This window comes from Gorilla gorilla, chromosome 12, assembly GCF_029281585.2.
Source record: "Gorilla gorilla gorilla isolate KB3781 chromosome 12, NHGRI_mGorGor1-v2.1_pri, whole genome shotgun sequence".
NCBI classification, from domain to species: domain Eukaryota; kingdom Metazoa; phylum Chordata; class Mammalia; order Primates; family Hominidae; genus Gorilla; species Gorilla gorilla.
Genome location: NC_073236.2, coordinates 15,484,441 through 15,506,019, shown reverse-complemented (window position 1 = coordinate 15,506,019; position 21,579 = coordinate 15,484,441).

Here is a 21,579-nt window from a genome sequence, read left to right as displayed (position 1 = left end):
ATTCCATTCCATTCCATTCCATTCCATTCCGTTCTACTCGGGTTGTTTCCATTCTATTCCATTCCATTCTATTCCGTTCCATTCCATTCGATTCCATTCGATTTCATTCGATTCCATTCGATTCCATTCGATTCCATTCCATTCCATTCCATTCCATTCCATTGAATTCCATTCCATTCCATTCCATTCCATTCCATTCCATTGAATTCCATTGAATTCCATTCCATTGAATTCCATTCCATTCCATTCCATTCCATTCCATTCCATTCCATTGAATTCCATGGAATTCCATTCCATGGAATTCCATTCCGTTCCGTTCCGTTCCGTTCCATTCTATTCCGTTCTACTCGGGTTGATTCCATTCTATTCCATTCCATTCCCTTCCGTTCCGTTCCGTTCAGTTCCCTTCCGTTCTACTCGGGTTGATTCCATTCTATTCCATTCCATTCCGTTCGATTCCATTCGATTCCTTTGGATTCCATTCGATTCCATTCGATTCCATTCGATTCCATTCCATTCCATTCCATTCCATTGAATTCCATTGAATTCCATTCAATTGAATTCCATTCCATTCCATTGAATTCCGTTACATTCCATTGAATTCCGTTCCATTCCATTCCATTCCATTCCATTCCATTCCATTCCATTCCATTGCATTCCATTGAATTCCATTCCATTGAATTCCATTCCATTCCATTCCATTCCATTCCATTCCATTCCATTGAATTCATTCCATTCCATTCCATTCCATTCCATTCCATTCCATTGAATTCCATTGAATTCCATTCCATTGAATTCCATTCGATTCTATTCCATTCCATTCCATTCGATTCCATTCCATTCCATTCCATACTATTCCATTGAATTCCATTCCATTCCATTCCATTCCATTCCATTCCATTCCATTCCATTGAATTCATTCCATTCCATTCCATTCCATTCCATTCCATTGAATTCCATTGAATTCCATTCCATTGAATTCCATTCGATTCTATTCCATTCCATTCCATTCGATTCCATTCCATTCCATTCCATACTATTCCATTGAATTCCATTCCATTCCATTCCTTTCCATTCCGCTCCGCTCCGCTCCGCTCCGTTCCTTTCCGTTCCGTTCTCCTCGGGTTCATTCCATTCCGTTCCGTTCCGTTCCGTCCCGTTCCGTTCCGTTCCGTTCTACTCGGTTTGATTCCATTCTATTCCATTCCATTCCATTCCATTCCATTCCATTCCATTCTACTCGGGTTGATCATTCCATTCCGTTCCGTTCCGTTCCGTTCCATTCTGTTCTACTCGGGTTGATTCCATTCTATTCCATTCCATTCCATTCGATTCCATTCCATTCCATTCCATTCCATTCCATTCCATTCCATTCCATTCCATTCCATTCCATTCCGTTCTACTCGGGTTGATTCCATTCCATTCCATTCCATTCCATTCCATTCCATTTGATTCCATTCGATTCCATTCCATTCCATTCCATTGAATTCCATTCCATTCCATTCCATTCCATTCCATTCCATTCCATTCCATTCCATTCCACTGAATTCCATTGAATTCCATTCTATTGAATTGCATTCCATTCCAATCCATTCCATTCCATTCCATTCCATTCCATTCCATTCCGTTCTACTCGGGTTGATTCCATTCTATTCCATTCCATTCCATTCGATTCCATTCAATTCCATTCGATTCCATTCGATTCCATTCGATTCCATTCCATTCCTTTCCATTGAATTCCATTCCATTCCATTCCATTCCATTCCATTCCATTGAATTCCATTCCATTCCATTCCATTCGATTCCATTGAATTCCATTCCATTCCATTCCATTCGATTCCATTGAATGCCATTCCATTCCTTTCCATACCATTCCATTCCATTGAATTCCATTCCATTCCATTGAATTCCATTCCATTCCATTCCATTCCATTGAATTCCGTTCCATTCCATTCCATTCCATTCCGTTCCATTCTGTTCCATTCCGTTCCATTCCATTCTGTTCCATTCCGTTCCATTCCATTCCATTCCATTCCATTCCATTCCATTCCATTGAATTCCATTCCATTCCATTCCATTCCATTCCATTCCATTGAATTCCATTGAATTCCATTCAATTGAATTCCATTCCATTCCAATGAATTCCGTTCCATTCCATTGAATTCCGTTCCATTCCATTCCATTCCATTCCATTCCATTCCATTCCATTCCATTGCATTCCATTGAATTCCATTCCATTGAATTCCATTCCATTCCATTCCATTCCATTCCATTCCATTGAATTCATTCCATTCCATTCCATTCCATTCCATTCCATTCCATTCCATTCCATTCCATTCCATTGAATTCCACTGAATTCCATTCCATTGAATTCCATTCGATTCTATTCCATTCCATTCCATACTATTCCATTGAATTCCATTCCATTCCATTCCTTTCCATTCCGCTCCGCTCCGCTCCGCTCCGCTCCGCTCCGTTCCTTTCCGTTCCGTTCTCCTCGGGTTCATTCCATTCCGTTCCGTTCCGTTCCGTTCCGTTCCGTTCCGTTCTACTCGGGTTGATTCCATTCTCTTCAATTCCATTCCATTCCATTCCATTCCATTGTACTCGGGTTGATCATTCCATTCCGTTCCGTTCCGTTCCGTTCCGTTCTACTCGGGTTGATTCCATTCTATTCCATTCCATTCCATTCGATTCCATTCGATTCCATTCCATTCTATTCCATTCCATTCCATTCCGTTCTACTCGGGTTGATTCCATTCTATTCCATTCCATTCCATTCGATTCCATTCCATTACATTCCGTTCTACTCGGGATCATTCCATTCCATTCCGTTCCGTTCCGTTCCGTTCCATTCCGTTCTGTTCCATTCCGTTCCATTCCGTTCTACTCGGGTTGATTCCATTCCATTCAATTCCATTCCGTTCTACTCGGGTTGATTCCATTCTATTCCATTCCATTCCGTTCTGATCCGTTCCGTTCAATTCCGTTCTACTCGGGTTGATTCCATTCTATTCCATTCCATTCCATTCGATTCCATTCGATTCCATTCGATTCCATTCGATTCCATTCCATTCCATTCCATTGAATTCCATTCCATTCCATTCCATTCCATTCCATTCCATTCCATTCCATTGAATTCCATTGAATTCCATTCCATGGAATTCCATTCCATTCCATGGAATTCCGTTCCATTCCATTCCATTCCATTCCATTCCATTCCATTCCATGGAATTCCATTCCATTCCATTCCATGGAATTCCATTCCATTCCATTCCATTCCATTCCATTCCATGGAATTCCATTCCATTCCATTCCATTCCATTCTATTCCATTCCATTCCATTCCATTGCATTCCATTCCATTCCATTGCATTCCATTCCATTCCATTCCATTCCATTCCATTGAATTCCTTTGAATTCCATTCCATTGAATTCCATTCCATTCCATTGAATTCCGTTCCATTCCATTACATTCCATTCCATTCCATTCCACTCCATTCCATTCCATTCCACTCCATTCCATTGAATTCCATTCCATTCCATTCCATTCCATTCCATTCCATTCCATTCCATTGAATTCCATTGAATTCCATTCCATGGAATTCCATTCCATTCTATTCCATTCCATTCCATTCCATTCCATTCGATTTCATTCCATTCCATTCCATTCCATTCCTTTGAATTCCATTCCATTCCATTCCATTCCATTCCATTCCATTCCATTCCATAGAATTCCATTGAATTCCATTCCATTCCGTTCCGTTCCGTTCCATTCCATTCCTTTCTACTCGGGTTGATTCCATTGTATTCCATTCCGTTCCGTTCCGTTCGGTTCCGATCCGTTCCCTTCCGTTCTACTTGGGTTGATTCCATTCTATTCCATTCCATTACATTCGATTCCATTCGATTCCATTCCATTCCATTCCATTCCGTTCCGTTCCATTCCATTCCATTCCATTCCATTCCATTCCATTCCATTCCATTCCGTTCTACTCGGGTTGTTTCCATTCTATTCCATTCCATTCTATTCCGTTCCATTCCATTCGATTCCATTCGATTTCATTCGATTCCATTCGATTCCATTCGATTCCATTCCATTCCATTCCATTCTATTCCATTGAATTCCATTCCATTCTATTCCATTCCATTCCATTCGATTCCATTCGATTTCATTCGATTCCATTCGATTCCATTCGATTCCATTCCACTCCATTCCATTCTATTCCATTGAATTCCATTCCATTCCATTCCGCTCGGCTCCGCTCTGCTCCGCTGCGCTCCGCTCCGTTCCGTTCCTTTCCGTTCCGTTCTCCTCGGGTTCATTCCATTCCGTTCCGTTCCATTCCGTTCCATTCCGTTCCGTTCTACTCGGGTTGATTCCATTCTTTTCCATTCCATTCCATTCGTTTCCATTCGAATCCATTCCATTCCATTCCATTCCATTCCATTCCATTCCATTCCATTCCATTCCGTTCTACTCGGGTTGATTCCATTCTATTCCATTCCATTCCATTTGATTCCATTCCATTCCATTCCGTTCTACTCGGGATCATTCCATTCCATTCCGTTCCGTTCCATTCCATTCCATTCCATTCCATTCCATTCCATTCCATTCCGTTCTACTCGGGTTGATTCCATTCTATTCCATTCCATTCCATTCGATTCCATTCCATTACATTCCGTTCTACTCGGGATCATTCCATTCCATTCCGTTCCGTTCCGTTCCGTTCCATTCCGTTCTGTTCCATTCCGTTCCATTCCGTTCTACTCGGGTTGATTCCATTCCATTCAATTCCATTCCGTTCTACTCGGGTTGATTCCATTCTATTCCATTCCATTCCGTTCTGATCCGTTCCGTTCAATTCCGTTCTACTCGGGTTGATTCCATTCTATTCCATTCCATTCCATTCGATTCCATTCGATTCCATTCGATTCCATTCGATTCCATTCCATTCCATTCCATTGAATTCCATTCCATTCCATTCCATTCCATTCCATTCCATTCCATTCCATTGAATTCCATTGAATTCCATTCCATGGAATTCCATTCCATTCCATGGAATTCCGTTCCATTCCATTCCATTCCATTCCATTCCATTCCATTCCATGGAATTCCATTCCATTCCATTCCATGGAATTCCATTCCATTCCATTCCATTCCATTCCATTCCATGGAATTCCATTCCATTCCATTCCATTCCATTCTATTCCATTCCATTCCATTCCATTGCATTCCATTCCATTCCATTGCATTCCATTCCATTCCATTCCATTCCATTCCATTGAATTCCTTTGAATTCCATTCCATTGAATTCCATTCCATTCCATTGAATTCCGTTCCATTCCATTACATTCCATTCCATTCCATTCCACTCCATTCCATTCCATTCCACTCCATTCCATTGAATTCCATTCCATTCCATTCCATTCCATTCCATTCCATTCCATTCCATTGAATTCCATTGAATTCCATTCCATGGAATTCCATTCCATTCTATTCCATTCCATTCCATTCCATTCCATTCGATTTCATTCCATTCCATTCCATTCCATTCCTTTGAATTCCATTCCATTCCATTCCATTCCATTCCATTCCATTCCATTCCATAGAATTCCATTGAATTCCATTCCATTCCGTTCCGTTCCGTTCCATTCCATTCCTTTCTACTCGGGTTGATTCCATTGTATTCCATTCCGTTCCGTTCCGTTCGGTTCCGATCCGTTCCCTTCCGTTCTACTTGGGTTGATTCCATTCTATTCCATTCCATTACATTCGATTCCATTCGATTCCATTCCATTCCATTCCATTCCGTTCCGTTCCATTCCATTCCATTCCATTCCATTCCATTCCATTCCATTCCATTCCGTTCTACTCGGGTTGTTTCCATTCTATTCCATTCCATTCTATTCCGTTCCATTCCATTCGATTCCATTCGATTTCATTCGATTCCATTCGATTCCATTCGATTCCATTCCATTCCATTCCATTCTATTCCATTGAATTCCATTCCATTCTATTCCATTCCATTCCATTCGATTCCATTCGATTTCATTCGATTCCATTCGATTCCATTCGATTCCATTCCACTCCATTCCATTCTATTCCATTGAATTCCATTCCATTCCATTCCGCTCGGCTCCGCTCTGCTCCGCTGCGCTCCGCTCCGTTCCGTTCCTTTCCGTTCCGTTCTCCTCGGGTTCATTCCATTCCGTTCCGTTCCATTCCGTTCCATTCCGTTCCGTTCTACTCGGGTTGATTCCATTCTTTTCCATTCCATTCCATTCGTTTCCATTCGAATCCATTCCATTCCATTCCATTCCATTCCATTCCATTCCATTCCATTCCATTCCGTTCTACTCGGGTTGATTCCATTCTATTCCATTCCATTCCATTTGATTCCATTCCATTCCATTCCGTTCTACTCGGGATCATTCCATTCCATTCCGTTCCGTTCCGTTCCATTCCATTCCGTTCTGTTCCATTCCGTTCCATTCCATTCCATTCCATTCCGTTCCGTTCTACTCAGGTTGATTCCATTCCATTCCATTCCATTCCGTTCTACTCGGGTTGATTCCATTCTATTCCATTCCATTCCATTCGATTCCATTCGATTCCATTCGATTCCATTCGATTCCATTCCATTCCATTCCTTTGAATTCCATTCCATTCCATTCCATTCCATTCCATTCCATTCCATTCCTTTCCATTCCATTGAATTCCATTGAATTCCATTCCATTGAATTCCATTCCATTCCATTGAATTCCGTTCCATTCCATTCCATTCCATAGAATTCCATTGCATTCCATTCCATTCCATTCCATTCCATTGAATTCCATTCCATTCCATTCCATTCCATTCCGTTCCATTCCATTCCATTCCATTGAATTCCATTCCATTCCATTCCATTCCATTCCATTCCATTCCATTCTATTGAATTCCATTCCATTCCATTCCATTCCATTCCATTCCATTCCATTCCATTCCATTCCATTGCATTCCGTTCTACTCAGGTTGATTCCATTCTATTACATTCCATTCCATTCGATTCCATTCGATTCCATTCGATTCCATTCCATTCCATTCCATTCCATTCCATTCCATTCCATTCCATTCCATTCCATTCCACTCCATTCCATTGAATTCCATTCCATTCCATTCCATTCCATTCCATTGAATTCCATTCCATTCCATTGAATTCCACTCCATTCCATTCCATTCCATTGAACTCCGTTCCATTCCATTCCATTCCATTCCGTTCCATTCCGTTCCATTCCGTTCCATTCCGCTCCATTCCGTTCCATTCCGTTCCATTCCATTGAATTCCGTTCCATTCCATTGAATTCCGTTCCATTCTGTTCCGTTCCGTTCCATTCCGTTCCGTTCCATTCCAATCCATTCCATTCCATTCCATTCCATTCCATTCCATTCCATTCTATTCGGGTTGATTCCATTCTATTCCATTCCATTCCATTCGAATCCATTCCATTCCTTTCCATTCCATTCCATTCCGTTCTACTCGGGTTCTTTCCATTCCATTCCTTTCCGTTCCGTTCCGTTCCACTCCGTACTGTTCTATTCCGTTCCATTCCATTCCATTCCATTCCATTCCGTTCTGCTTGGGTTGATTCCATTCTATTCCATTCCGTTCCGTTCCGCTCCGTTCCGTTCCGTTCCGTTCCGTTCCGTTCCCTTCCGTTCCACTCGGTTTGATTCTATTCTATTCCATTCCATTCCATTCGATTCCATTCGATTCCATTCGATTCCATTCGATTCCATTCCATTCCATTCCATTCCATTCCATTCCATTCCATTCCAGTCCATTCCATTGAATTCCATTGAATTCCATTCCATTGAATTCCATTCCATTCCATTCCATTCCATTCCATTCCATTCCATTGAATTCCATTCCATTCCATTCCATTCCATGGAATTCCGTTCCATTCCATTCCATTCCGTTCCGTTCCGTTCCGTTCCGTTCCGTTCCGTTCCGTTGCGTTCCGTTCCGTTCTGCTCGGGTTGATTCCATTCTATTCCATTCCATTCCATTCCATTCCATTCCATTCCATTCCATTCCATTCCATTCCATTCCATTGAATTCCATTCCATTCCATTACATTCCATTCCATTCCATTCCATTGAATTCCATTCCATTCCATTCCATTCCATTGAATTCCATTCCATTCCATTCCATTCCATTGAATTCCATTCCATTCCATTCCATTCCTTTGAATTCCATTCCATTCCATTCCATTCCATTCCATTCCATTCCATTCCATTCCATTGAATTCCATTGAATTCCATTCTTTGAATTCCATTGAATTCCATTCCATTCCATTCCATTCCATGGAATTCCATTCCATTCCATTCCATTCCATGGAATTCCATTCCATTCCATTCCATTCCATGGAATTCCATTCCATTCCATTCCACTGAATTCCATTCCATTGAATTCCATTCCATAACATTTCATTCCATTCCATTCCATTCCATTCCATTCCATTCCATTCCGTTCTACTCGGGTTGATTCCATTCTATTCCATTGCATTCCATTCCATTCCATTCCATTCCATTCGATTCCATTCCATTCCATTCCATTCCATTGCATTGAATTCCATTCCATTCCATTCCATTCCATTCCATTCCATTCCATTGAATTCCATTGAATTCCATTCCATTGAATTCCATTCCATTCCATTCCCTTCCATTGAATTCCATTCCATTCCATTCCATTCCATACCATTCCATTGAATTCCATTCCATTCCATTGCATTCCATTCCATTCCACTCCATTCCATTCCACTCCACTCCACTCCACTCCACTCCACTCCTCTCCACTCCATTCCATTCCCTTCCATTCCAGTCAATTGAATTCCATTGAATTCCATTCCATTCCATTCCATAACATTTCATTCCATTCCATTCCATTCCATTCCATTCCATTCCGTTCTACTCAGGTTGATTCCATTCTATTCCATTCCATTCCATTCCATTCCATTCCATTCCATTTGATTCCATTCAATTCCATTCGTTTCCATTCCATTCCATTCCATTCTATTCCATTGAATTCCATTCCGTTCCATTCCATTGAATTCCTTTCCATTGAATTCCATTCCATAACATTTCTTTCCATTCCATTCCATTCCATGGAATTCCATTCCATTCCATTCCATTCCATTCCATTCCATTCCGTTCCCTTCCGTTCTACTCGGGTTGATTCCATTCTATTCCATTCCATTCCTTTCCGTTCCGTTCCGTTCCCTTCCGTTCTACTCGGGTTGATTCCATTCTATTCCATTCCATTCCATTCCATTCCATTCGATTCCATTCGATTCCATTCGATTCCATTCGATTCCATTCCATTCCATTCCATTCCATTCCATTCCATTCCATTGAATTCCATTCCATTCCATTCCATTCCTTTCCATTCCATTCCATTCCATTCCATTCCATTCCATTCCATTCCATTCCATTCCGATCTACTCGGGTTGATTCCATTCTATTCTATTCCACTCCATTCGATTCCATTCGATTCCATTCCATTCCATTCGATTCCATTCGATTCCATTCCATTCCATTCCATTGATTTCCATTCCTTTCCATTCCATTCCATTCCATTCAATTGAATTCCATTCCATTCCATTCCATTCCATTGAATTCCGTTCCATTCCATTCCATTCCATTCCATTCCATTCCGTTCCATTCCATTCCACTCCGTTCTACTCGGGTTGATTCCATTCTATTCCATTCCATTCCATTTGAATCCATTCCATTCAATTCGATTCCATTCCATTCCATTCCATTCCACTCCATTCCATTCCATTCCATTCCATTCCATTCCATTCCATTCCATTGAATTCCATTCCATTCCATTCCATTCCATTCCATTCCATTCCATTCCATTCCACTGAATTCCATTGAATTCCATTCTATTGAATTCCATTCCATTCCATTCCATTCCATTCCATTCCATTCCATTCCATTCGATTCCATTCCTTTCCATTCCATTCCATTCCATTCCCTTGATTGCCATTCCATTCCATTCCATTCCATTCCATTCCATTCCATTCCATTCCATTCCATTCCACTCTATTCCATTCCATTCCATTGAATTCCATTCCATTCCATTGAATTCCATTCCATTCCATTCCATTCCATTGAATTCCGTTCCTTTCCATTCCATTCCGTTCCGTTCCGTTTCGTTCCATTCCATTCCGTTGCGTTCCTTTCCGTTCCACTCGGGTTGATTCCATTCTATTCCATTCCATTCCATTCCATTCCATTCGATTCCTTACGATTCCATTCGATTCCATTCGATTCCATTCGATTCCATTCCATTACATTCCATTGAATTCCATTCCATTCCATTCCATTCCATTCCACTGAATTCCATTGAATTCCATTCTATTGAATTCCATTCCATTCCATTCCATTCCATTCCATTCTATTCGATTCCATTCCTTTCCATTCCATTCCATTCCATTCCATTGATTGCCATTCCATTCCATTCCATTCCATTCCATTCCATTCCACTCTATTCCATTCCATTCCATTGAATTCCATTCCATTCCATTGAATTCCATTCCATTCCATTCCATTCCATTGAATTCCGTTCCTTTCCATTCCATTCCGTTCCGTTCCGTTCCGTTCCATTCCATTCCGTTGCGTTCCTTTCCGTTCCACTCGGGTTGACTCCATTCTATTCCATTCCATTCCATTCCATTCCATTCCATTCCATTCGATTCCTTTCGATTACATTCGATTCCATTCGATTCCATTCGATTACATTCCATTCCATTCCATTGAATTCCATTCCATTCCATTCCATTCCATTCCACTGAATTCCATTGAATTCCATTCTATTGAATTCCATTCCATTCCATTCCATTCCATTCCATTCCATTCCATTCCATTGAATTCATTCCATTCCATTCCATTCCATTCCATTCCATTCCATTCCATTCCATTGAATTCCACTGAATTCCATTCCATTGAATTCCATTCGATTCTATTCCATTCCATTCCATACAATTCCATTGAATTCCATTCCATTCCATTCCTTTCCATTCCGCTCCGCTCCGCTCCGCTCCGCTCCGCTCCGCTCCGCTCCGCTCCGCTCCGCTCCGCTTCGTTCCTTTCCGTTCCGTTCTCCTCGGGTTCATTCCATTCCGTTCCGTTCCGTTCCGTTCCGTTCCGTTCCGTTCTACTCGGGTTGATTCCATTCTATTCCATTCCATTCCATTCCATTCCATTCCATTGTACTCGGGTTGATCATTCCATTCCGTTCCGTTCCGTTCCGTTCCGTTCTACTCGGGTTGATTCCATTCTATTCCATTCCATTCCATTCGATTCCATTCGATTCCATTCCATTCTATTCCATTCCATTCCATTCCGTTCTACTCGGGTTGATTCCATTCTATTCCATTCCATTCCATTCGATTCCATTCCATTACATTCCGTTCTACTCGGGATCATTCCATTCCATTCCGTTCCGTTCCGTTCCGTTCCATTCCGTTCTGTTCCATTCCGTTCCATTCCATTCCATTCCATTCCATTCCGTTCTACTCGGGTTGATTCCATTCCATTCCATTCCATTCCGTTCTACTCGGGTTGATTCCATTCTATTCCATTCCATTCCGTTCTGATCCGTTCCGTTCAATTCCGTTCTACTCGGGTTGATTCCATTCTATTCCATTCCATTCCATTCGATTCCATTCGATTCCATTCGATTCCATTCGATTCCATTCCATTCCATTCCATTGAATTCCATTCCATTCCATTCCATTCCATTCCATTCCATTGAATTCCATTGAATTCCATTGAATTCCATTCCATGGAATTCCATTCCATTCCATGGAATTCCGTTCCATTCCATTCCATTCCATTCCATTCCATGGAATTCCATTCCATTCCATTCCATTCCATTCCATTCCATGGAATTCCATTCCATTCCATTCCATTCCATTCTATTCCATTCCATTCCATTCCATTGCATTCCATTCCATTCCATTGCATTCCATTCCATTCCATTCCATTCCATTCCATTGAATTCCTTTGAATTCCATTCCATTGAATTCCATTCCATTCCATTGAATTCCGTTCCATTCCATTCCATTCCATTCCATTCCATTCCATTCCATTCCACTCCATTCCATTGAATTCCATTCCATTCCATTCCATTCCATTCCATTCCATTCCATTCCATTGAATTCCATTGAATTCCATTCCATTGAATTCCATTCCATTCTATTCCATTCCATTCCATTCCATTCCATTCCATTCGATTTCATTCCATTCCATTCCATTCCATTCCTTTGAATTCCATTCCATTCCATTCCATTCCATTCCATTCCATTCCATTCCATTCCATAGAATTCCGTTGAATTCCATTCCATTCCGTTCCGTTCCGTTCCATTCCATTCCTTTCTACTCGGGTTGATTCCATTGTATTCCATTCCATTCCGTTCCGTTCCGTTCCGTTCCGATCCGTTCCCTTCCGTTCTACTTGGGTTGATTCCATTCTATTCCATTCCATTACATTCGATTCCATTCGATTCCATTCCATTCCATTCCATTCCGTTCCGTTCCATTCCATTCCATTCCATTCCATTCCAATCCATTCCATTCCGTTCTACTCGGGTTGTTTCCATTCTATTCCATTCCATTCTATTCCGTTCCATTCCATTCGATTCCATTCGATTTCATTCGATTCCATTCGATTCCATTCGATTCGATTCCATTCCATTCCATTCTATTCCATTGAATTCCATTCCATTGAATTCCATTCCATTCCATTCCATTCCATTCCATTCCATTCCATTCCATTCCATTCCATTGAATTCCATTCCATTGAATTCCATTGAATTCCATTCCATTGAATTCCATTCCATTCTATTCCATTCCATTCCATTCGATTCCATTCGATTTCATTCGATTCCATTCGATTCCATTCGATTCCATTCCACTCCATTCCATTCTATTCCATTGAATTCCATTCCATTCCATTCCATTCCGCTCCGCGGAGCTCTGCTCCGCTGCGCTCCGCTCCGTTCCGTTCCTTTCCGTTCCATTCTCCTCGGGTTCATTCCATTCCGTTCCGTTCCATTCCGTTCCATTCCATTCCGTTCTACTCGTGTTGATTCCATTCTTTTCCATTCCATTCCATTCGTTTCCATTCGAATCCATTCCATTCCATTCCATTCCATTCCATTCCATTCCATTCCATTCCATTCCATTCCGTTCTACTCGGGTTGATTCCATTCTATTCCATTCCATTCCATTCGATTCCATTCCATTCCATTCCGTTCTACTCTGGATCATTCCATTCCATTCCGTTCCGTTCCGTTCCATTCCATTCCGTACTGTTCCATTCCGTTCCATTCCATTCCATTCCATTCCGTTCCGTTCTACTCAGGTTGATTCCATTCCATTCCATTCCATTCCGTTCTACTCGGGTTGATTCCATTCTATTCCATTCCATTCCATTCGATTCCATTCGATTCCATTCGATTCCATTCGATTCCATTCCATTCCATTCCTTTGAATTCCATTCCATTCCATTCCATTCCATTCCATTCCATTCCTTTCCATTCCATTGAATTCCATTGAATTCCATTCCATGGAATTCCAATCCATTCCATTGAATTCCGTTCCATTCCATTCCATTCCATAGAATTCCATTCCATTCCATTCCATTCCATTCCATTCCATTCCATTCCATTCCATTCCATTCCATTCCGTTCCGTTCCATTCCATTCCATTCCATTGAATTCCATTCCATTCCATTCCATTCCATTCCATTCCGTTCCATTCTATTGAATTCCATTCCATTCCATTCCATTCCATTCCATTCCATTCCATTCCATTCCATTCCATTCCATTCCATTCCATAGCATTCCGTTCTACTCAGGTTGATTCCATTCTATTACATTCCATTCCATTCGATTCCATTCGATTCCATTCGATTCCATTCCATTCCATTCCATTCCATTCCATTCCATTCCATTCCATTCCATTCCACTCCATTCCATTGAATTCCATTCCATTCCATTCCATTCCATTCCATTGAATTCCATTCCATTCCATTGAATTCCATTCCATTCCATTCCATTCCATTGAACTCCGTTCCATTCCATTCCATTCCATTCCGTTCCATTCCGTTCCATTCCGTTCCATTCCGCTCCATTCCGTTCCATTCCGTTCCATTCCATTGAATTCCGTTCCATTCCATTGAATTCCGTTCCATTCTGTTCCGTTCCGTTCCATTCCGTTCCGTTCCATTCCAATCCATTCCATTCCATTCCATTCCATTCCATTCCATTCCATTCTATTCGGGTTGATTCCATTCTATTCCATTCCATTCCATTCGAATCCATTCCATTCCTTTCCATTCCATTCCATTCCGTTCTACTCGGGTTCTTTCCATTCCATTCCTTTCCGTTCCGTTCCGTTCCACTCCGTACTGTTCTATTCCGTTCCATTCCATTCCATTCCATTCCATTCCGTTCTGCTTGGGTTGATTCCATTCTATTCCATTCCGTTCCGTTCCGCTCCGTTCCGTTCCGTTCCGTTCCGTTCCGTTCCCTTCCGTTCTACTCGGTTTGATTCTATTCTATTCCATTCCATTCCATTCGATTCCATTCGATTCCATTCGATTCCATTCGATTCCATTCGATTCCATTTGATTCCATTCCATTCCATTCCATTCCATTCCATTCCATTCCATTCCATTCCATTCCATTGAATTCCATTGAATTCCATTCCATTGAATTCCATTCCATTCCATTCCATTCCATTCCATTCCATTGAATTCCATTGAATTCCATTCCATTGAATTCCATTCCATTCCATTCCATTCCATTCCATTCCATTCCATTGAATTCCATTCCATTCCATTCCATTCCATTCCATTCCATTCCATTCCATTCCATTCCATTGAATTCCATTGAATTCCATTCCATTGAATTCCATTCCATTCCATTCCATTCCATTCCATTCCATTCCATTGAATTCCATTCCATTCCATTCCATTCCATTCCATTCCATTCCATTCCATTCCATTCCATTCCATTGAATTCCATTGAATTCCATTCCATTGAATTCCATTCCATTCCATTCCCTTCCATTGAATTCCATTCCATTCCATTCCATTCCATACCATTCCATTGAATTCCATTCCATTCCATTGCATTCCATTCCATTCCACTCCATTCCATTCCACTCCACTCCACTCCACTCCACTCCACTCCTCTCCACTCCATTCCATTCCCTTCCATTCCAGTCAATTGAATTCCATTGAATTCCATTCCATTCCATTCCATAACATTTCATTCCATTCCATTCCATTCCATTCCATTCCATTCCGTTCTACTCAGGTTGATTCCATTCTATTCCATTCCATTCCATTCCATTCCATTCGATTCCATTTGATTCCATTCAATTCCATTCGTTTCCATTCCATTCCATTCCATTCTATTCCATTGAATTCCATTCCATTCCATTCCATTGAATTCCTTTCCATTGAATTCCATTCCATAACATTTCTTTCCATTCCATTCCATTCCATGGAATTCCATTCCATTCCATTCCATTCCATTCCATTCCGTTCCCTTCCGTTCTACTCGGGTTGATTCCATTCTATTCCATTCCATTCCTTTCCGTTCCGTTCCGTTCCCTTCCGTTCTACTCGGGTTGATTCCATTCTATTCCATTCCATTCCATTCCATTCCATTCGATTCCATTAGATTCCATTCGATTCCATTCGATTCCATTCCATTCCATTCCATTCCATTCCATTCCATTCCATTCCATTGAATTCCATTCCATTCCATTCCATTCCTTTCCATTCCATTCCATTCCATTCCATTCCATTCCTTTCCATTCCATTCCATTCCATTCCATTCCATTCCGATCTACTCGTGTTGATTCCATTCTATTCTATTCCATTCCATTCCATTCCATTCGATTCCATTCCATTCCATTCGATTCCATTCGATTCCATTCCATTCCATTCCATTGAATTCCATTCCTTTCCATTCCATTCCATTCCATTCCATTGAATTCCATTCCATTCCATTCCATTCGATTCCATTGAATTCCATTCCATTCCTTTCCATTCCATTCCATTCCATTGAATTCCATTCCATTCCATTGAATTCCATTCCATTCCATTCCATTCCATTGAATTCCGTTCCATTCCATTCCATTCCATTCCGTTCCATTCCGTTCCATTCCGTTCCATTCCGTTCCATTCCGTTCCATTCCATTGAATTCCGTTCCATTCCATTGAATTCCGTTCCATTCCTTTCCGTTCCGTTCCATTCCGTTCCGTTCCGTTCCATTCCATTCCATTCCATTACATTCTATTCCATTGAATTCCATTCCATTGAATTCCATTCCATTCCATTCCATTCCATTCCACTGAATTCCATTCCATTCCATTCCATTCCATTCCATTCCATTGAATTCCATTGAATTCCATTCCATTGAATTCCATTCCATTCCATTCCATTCCATTCCATTCCATTGAATTCCATTGAATTCCATTCCATGGAATTCCATTCCGTTCCGTTGCGTTCCGTTCCATTCTATTCCGTTCTACTCGGGTTGATTCCATTCTATTCCATTCCATTCCGTTCCGTTCCGTTCCGTTCTGTTCAGTTCCCTTCCGTTCTACTCGGGTTGATTCCATTCTATTCCATTCCATTCCGTTCGATTCCATTCGATTCCTTTGGATTCCATTCGATTCCATTCGATTCCATTCGATTCCATTCCATTCCATTCCATTCCATTGAATTCCATTGAATTCCATTCCATTGAATTCCATTCCATTCCATTCCATTCCATTCCATTCCATTCCATTGAATTCCATTCCATTCCATTCCATTCCATTCCATTCCATTCCATTCCATTCCATTGAATTCCATTGAATTCCATTCCATTGAATTCCATTCCATTCCATTCCCTTCCATTGAATTCCATTCCATTCCATTCCATTCCATACCATTCCATTGAATTCCATTCCATTCCATTGCATTCCATTCCATTCCACTCCATTCCATTCCACTCCACTCCACTCCACTCCACTCCACTCCTCTCCACTCCATTCCATTCCCTTCCATTCCAGTCAATTGAATTCCATTGAATTCCATTCCATTCCATTCCATAACATTTCATTCCATTCCATTCCATTCCATTCCATTCCATTCCGTTCTACTCAGGTTGATTCCATTCTATTCCATTCCATTCCATTCCATTCCATTCGATTCCATTTGATTCCATTCAATTCCATTCGTTTCCATTCCATTCCATTCCATTCTATTCCATTGAATTCCATTCCATTCCATTCCATTGAATTCCTTTCCATTGAATTCCATTCCATAACATTTCTTTCCATTCCATTCCATTCCATGGAATTCCATTCCATTCCATTCCATTCCATTCCATTCCATTCCGTTCCCTTCCGTTCTACTAGGGTTGATTCCATTCTATTCCATTCCATTCCTTTCCGTTCCGTTCCGTTCCCTTCCGTTCTACTCGGGTTGATTCCATTCTATTCCATTCCATTCCATTCCATTCCATTCGATTCCATTCGATTCCATTCGATTCCATTCGATTCCATTCCATTCCTTTCCATTCCATTCCATTCCTTTCCATTCCATTCCATTCCATTCCATTCCATTGAATTCCATTCCATTCCATTCCATTCCATTCCATTCCATTCCATTCCATTGAATTCCATTCCATTCCATTCCATTCCATTCCATTCCATTCCATTCCATTCCATTCCATTCCATTCCATTGAATTCCATTGAATTCCATTCCATTGAATTCCATTCCATTCCATTCCCTTCCATTGAATTCCATTCCATTCCATTCCATTCCATACCATTCCATTGAATTCCATTCCATTCCATTGCATTCCATTCCATTCCACTCCATTCCATTCCACTCCACTCCACTCCACTCCACTCCACTCCTCTCCACTCCATTCCATTCCCTTCCATTCCAGTCAATTGAATTCCATTGAATTCCATTCCATTCCATTCCATAACATTTCATTCCATTCCATTCCATTCCATTCCATTCCATTCCGTTCTACTCAGGTTGATTCCATTCTATTCCATTCCATTCCATTCCATTCCATTCGATTCCATTTGATTCCATTCAATTCCATTCGTTTCCATTCCATTCCATTCCATTCTATTCCATTGAATTCCATTCCATTCCATTCCATTGAATTCCTTTCCATTGAATTCCATTCCATAACATTTCTTTCCATTCCATTCCATTCCATGGAATTCCATTCCATTCCATTCCATTCCATTCCATTCCATTCCGTTCCCTTCCGTTCTACTCGGGTTGATTCCATTCTATTCCATTCCATTCCTTTCCGTTCCGTTCCGTTCCCTTCCGTTCTACTCGGGTTGATTCCATTCTATTCCATTCCATTCCATTCCATTCCATTCGATTCCATTAGATTCCATTCGATTCCATTCGATTCCATTCCATTCCATTCCATTCCATTCCATTCCATTCCATTCCATTGAATTCCATTCCATTCCATTCCATTCCTTTCCATTCCATTCCATTCCATTCCATTCCATTCCATTCCATTCCATTCCATTCCATTCCATTCCGATCTACTCGTGTTGATTCCATTCTATTCTATTCCATTCCATTCCATTCCATTCGATTCCATTCCATTCCATTCGATTCCATTCGATTCCATTCCATTCCATTCCATTGAATTCCATTCCTTTCCATTCCATTCCATTCCATTCCATTGAATTCCATTCCATTCCATTCCATTCGATTCCATTGAATTCCATTCCATTCCTTTCCATTCCATTCCATTCCATTGAATTCCATTCCATTCCATTGAATTCCATTCCATTCCATTCCATTCCATTGAATTCCGTTCCATTCCATTCCATTCCATTCCGTTCCATTCCGTTCCATTCCGTTCCATTCCGTTCCATTCCGTTCCATTCCATTGAATTCCGTTCCATTCCATTGAATTCCGTTCCATTCCGTTCCGTTCCGTTCCATTCCGTTCCGTTCCGTTCCATTCCATTCCATTCCATTACATTCTATTCCATTGAATTCCATTCCATTGAATTCCATTCCATTCCATTCCATTCCATTCCACTGAATTCCATTCCATTCCATTCCATTCCATTCCATTCCATTGAATTCCATTGAATTCCATTCCATTGAATTCCATTCCATTCCATTCCATTCCATTCCATTCCATTGAATTCCATTGAATTCCATTCCATGGAATTCCATTCCGTTCCGTTGCGTTCCGTTCCATTCTATTCCGTTCTACTCGGGTTGATTCCATTCTATTCCATTCCATTCCGTTCCGTTCCGTTCCGTTCTGTTCAGTTCCCTTCCGTTCTACTCGGGTTGATTCCATTCTATTCCATTCCATTCCGTTCGATTCCATTCGATTCCTTTGGATTCCATTCGATTCCATTCGATTCCATTCGATTCCATTCCATTCCATTCCATTCCATTGAATTCCATTGAATTCCATTCCATTGAATTCCATTCCATTCCATTCCATTCCATTCCATTCCATTCCATTGAATTCCATTCCATTCCATTCCATTCCATTCCATTCCATTCCATTCCATTCCATTGAATTCCATTGAATTCCATTCCATTGAATTCCATTCCATTCCATTCCCTTCCATTGAATTCCATTCCATTCCATTCCATTCCATACCATTCCATTGAATTCCATTCCATTCCATTGCATTCCATTCCATTCCACTCCATTCCATTCCACTCCACTCCACTCCACTCCACTCCACTCCTCTCCACTCCATTCCATTCCCTTCCATTCCAGTCAATTGAATTCCATTGAATTCCATTCCATTCCATTCCATAACATTTCATTCCATTCCATTCCATTCCATTCCGTTCTACTCAGGTTGATTCCATTCTATTCCATTCCATTCCATTCCATTCCATTCGATTCCATTTGATTCCATTCAATTCCATTCGTTTCCATTCCATTCCATTCCATTCTATTCCATTGAATTCCATTCCATTCCATTCCATTGAATTCCTTTCCATTGAATTCCATTCCATAACATTTCTTTCCATTCCATTCCATTCCATGGAATTCCATTCCATTCCATTCCATTCCATTCCATTCCATTCCGTTCCCTTCCGTTCTACTAGGGTTGATTCCATTCTATTCCATTCCATTCCTTTCCGTTCCGTTCCGTTCCCTTCCGTTCTACTCGGGTTGATTCCATTCTATTCCATTCCATTCCATTCCATTCCATTCGATTCCATTCGATTCCATTCGATTCCATTCGATTCCATTCCATTCCATTCCATTCCATTCCATTCCATTCCATTCCATTGAATTCCATTCCATTCCATTCCATTCCTTTCCATTCCATTCCATTCCATTCCATTCCATTCCATTCCATTCCATTCCATTCCATTCCATTCCGATCTACTCGTGTTGATTCCATTCTATTCTATTCCATTCCATTCGATTCCATTCGATTCCATTCGATTCCATTCCATTCCATTCCATTGAATTCCATTCCTTTCCATTCCATTCCATTCCAATCCATTGAATTCCATTCCATTCCATTCCATTCGATTCCATTGAATTCCATTCCATTCCTTTCCATTCCATTCCATTCCATTGAATTCCATTCCATTCCATTGAATTCCATTCCATTCCATTCCATTCCATTGAATTCCGTTCCATTCCATTCCATTCCATTCCGTTCCATTCCGTTCCATTCCGTTCCATTCCGTTCCATTCCGTTCCATTCCATTGAATTCCGTTCCATTCCATTGAATTCCGTTCCATTCCGTTCCGTTCCGTTCCATTCCGTTCCGTTCCGTTCCATTCCATTCCATTCCATTACATTCTATTCCATTGAATTCCATTCCATTGAATTCCATTCCATTCCATTCCATTCCATTCCATTGAATTCCATTCCATTCCATTCCATTCCATTCCATTCCATTGAATTCCATTGAATTCCATTCCATTGAATTCCATTCCATTCCATTCCATTCCATTCCATTCCATTGAATTCCATTGAATTCCATTCCATGGAATTCCATTCCGTTCCGTTCCGTTCCGTTCCATTCTATTCCGTTCTACTCGGGTTGATTCCATTCTATTCCATTCCATTCCGTTCCGTTCCGTTCCGTTCCGTTCAGTTCCCTTCCGTTCTACTCGGGTTGATTCCATTCTATTCCATTCCATTCCGTTCGATTCCATTCGATTCCTTTGGATTCCATTCGATTCCATTCGATTCCATTCGATTCCATTCCATTCCATTCCATTCCATTGAATTCCATTGAATTCCATTCAATTGAATTCCATTCCATTCCATTGAATTCCGTTACATTCCATTGAATTCCGTTCCATTCCATTCCATTCCATTCCATTCCATTCCATTCCATTCCATTGCATTCCATTGAATTCCATTCCATTGAATTCCATTCCATTCCATTCCATTCCATTCCATTCCATTCCATTGAATTCATTCCATTCCATTCCATTCCATTCCATTGAATTCCATTGAATTCCA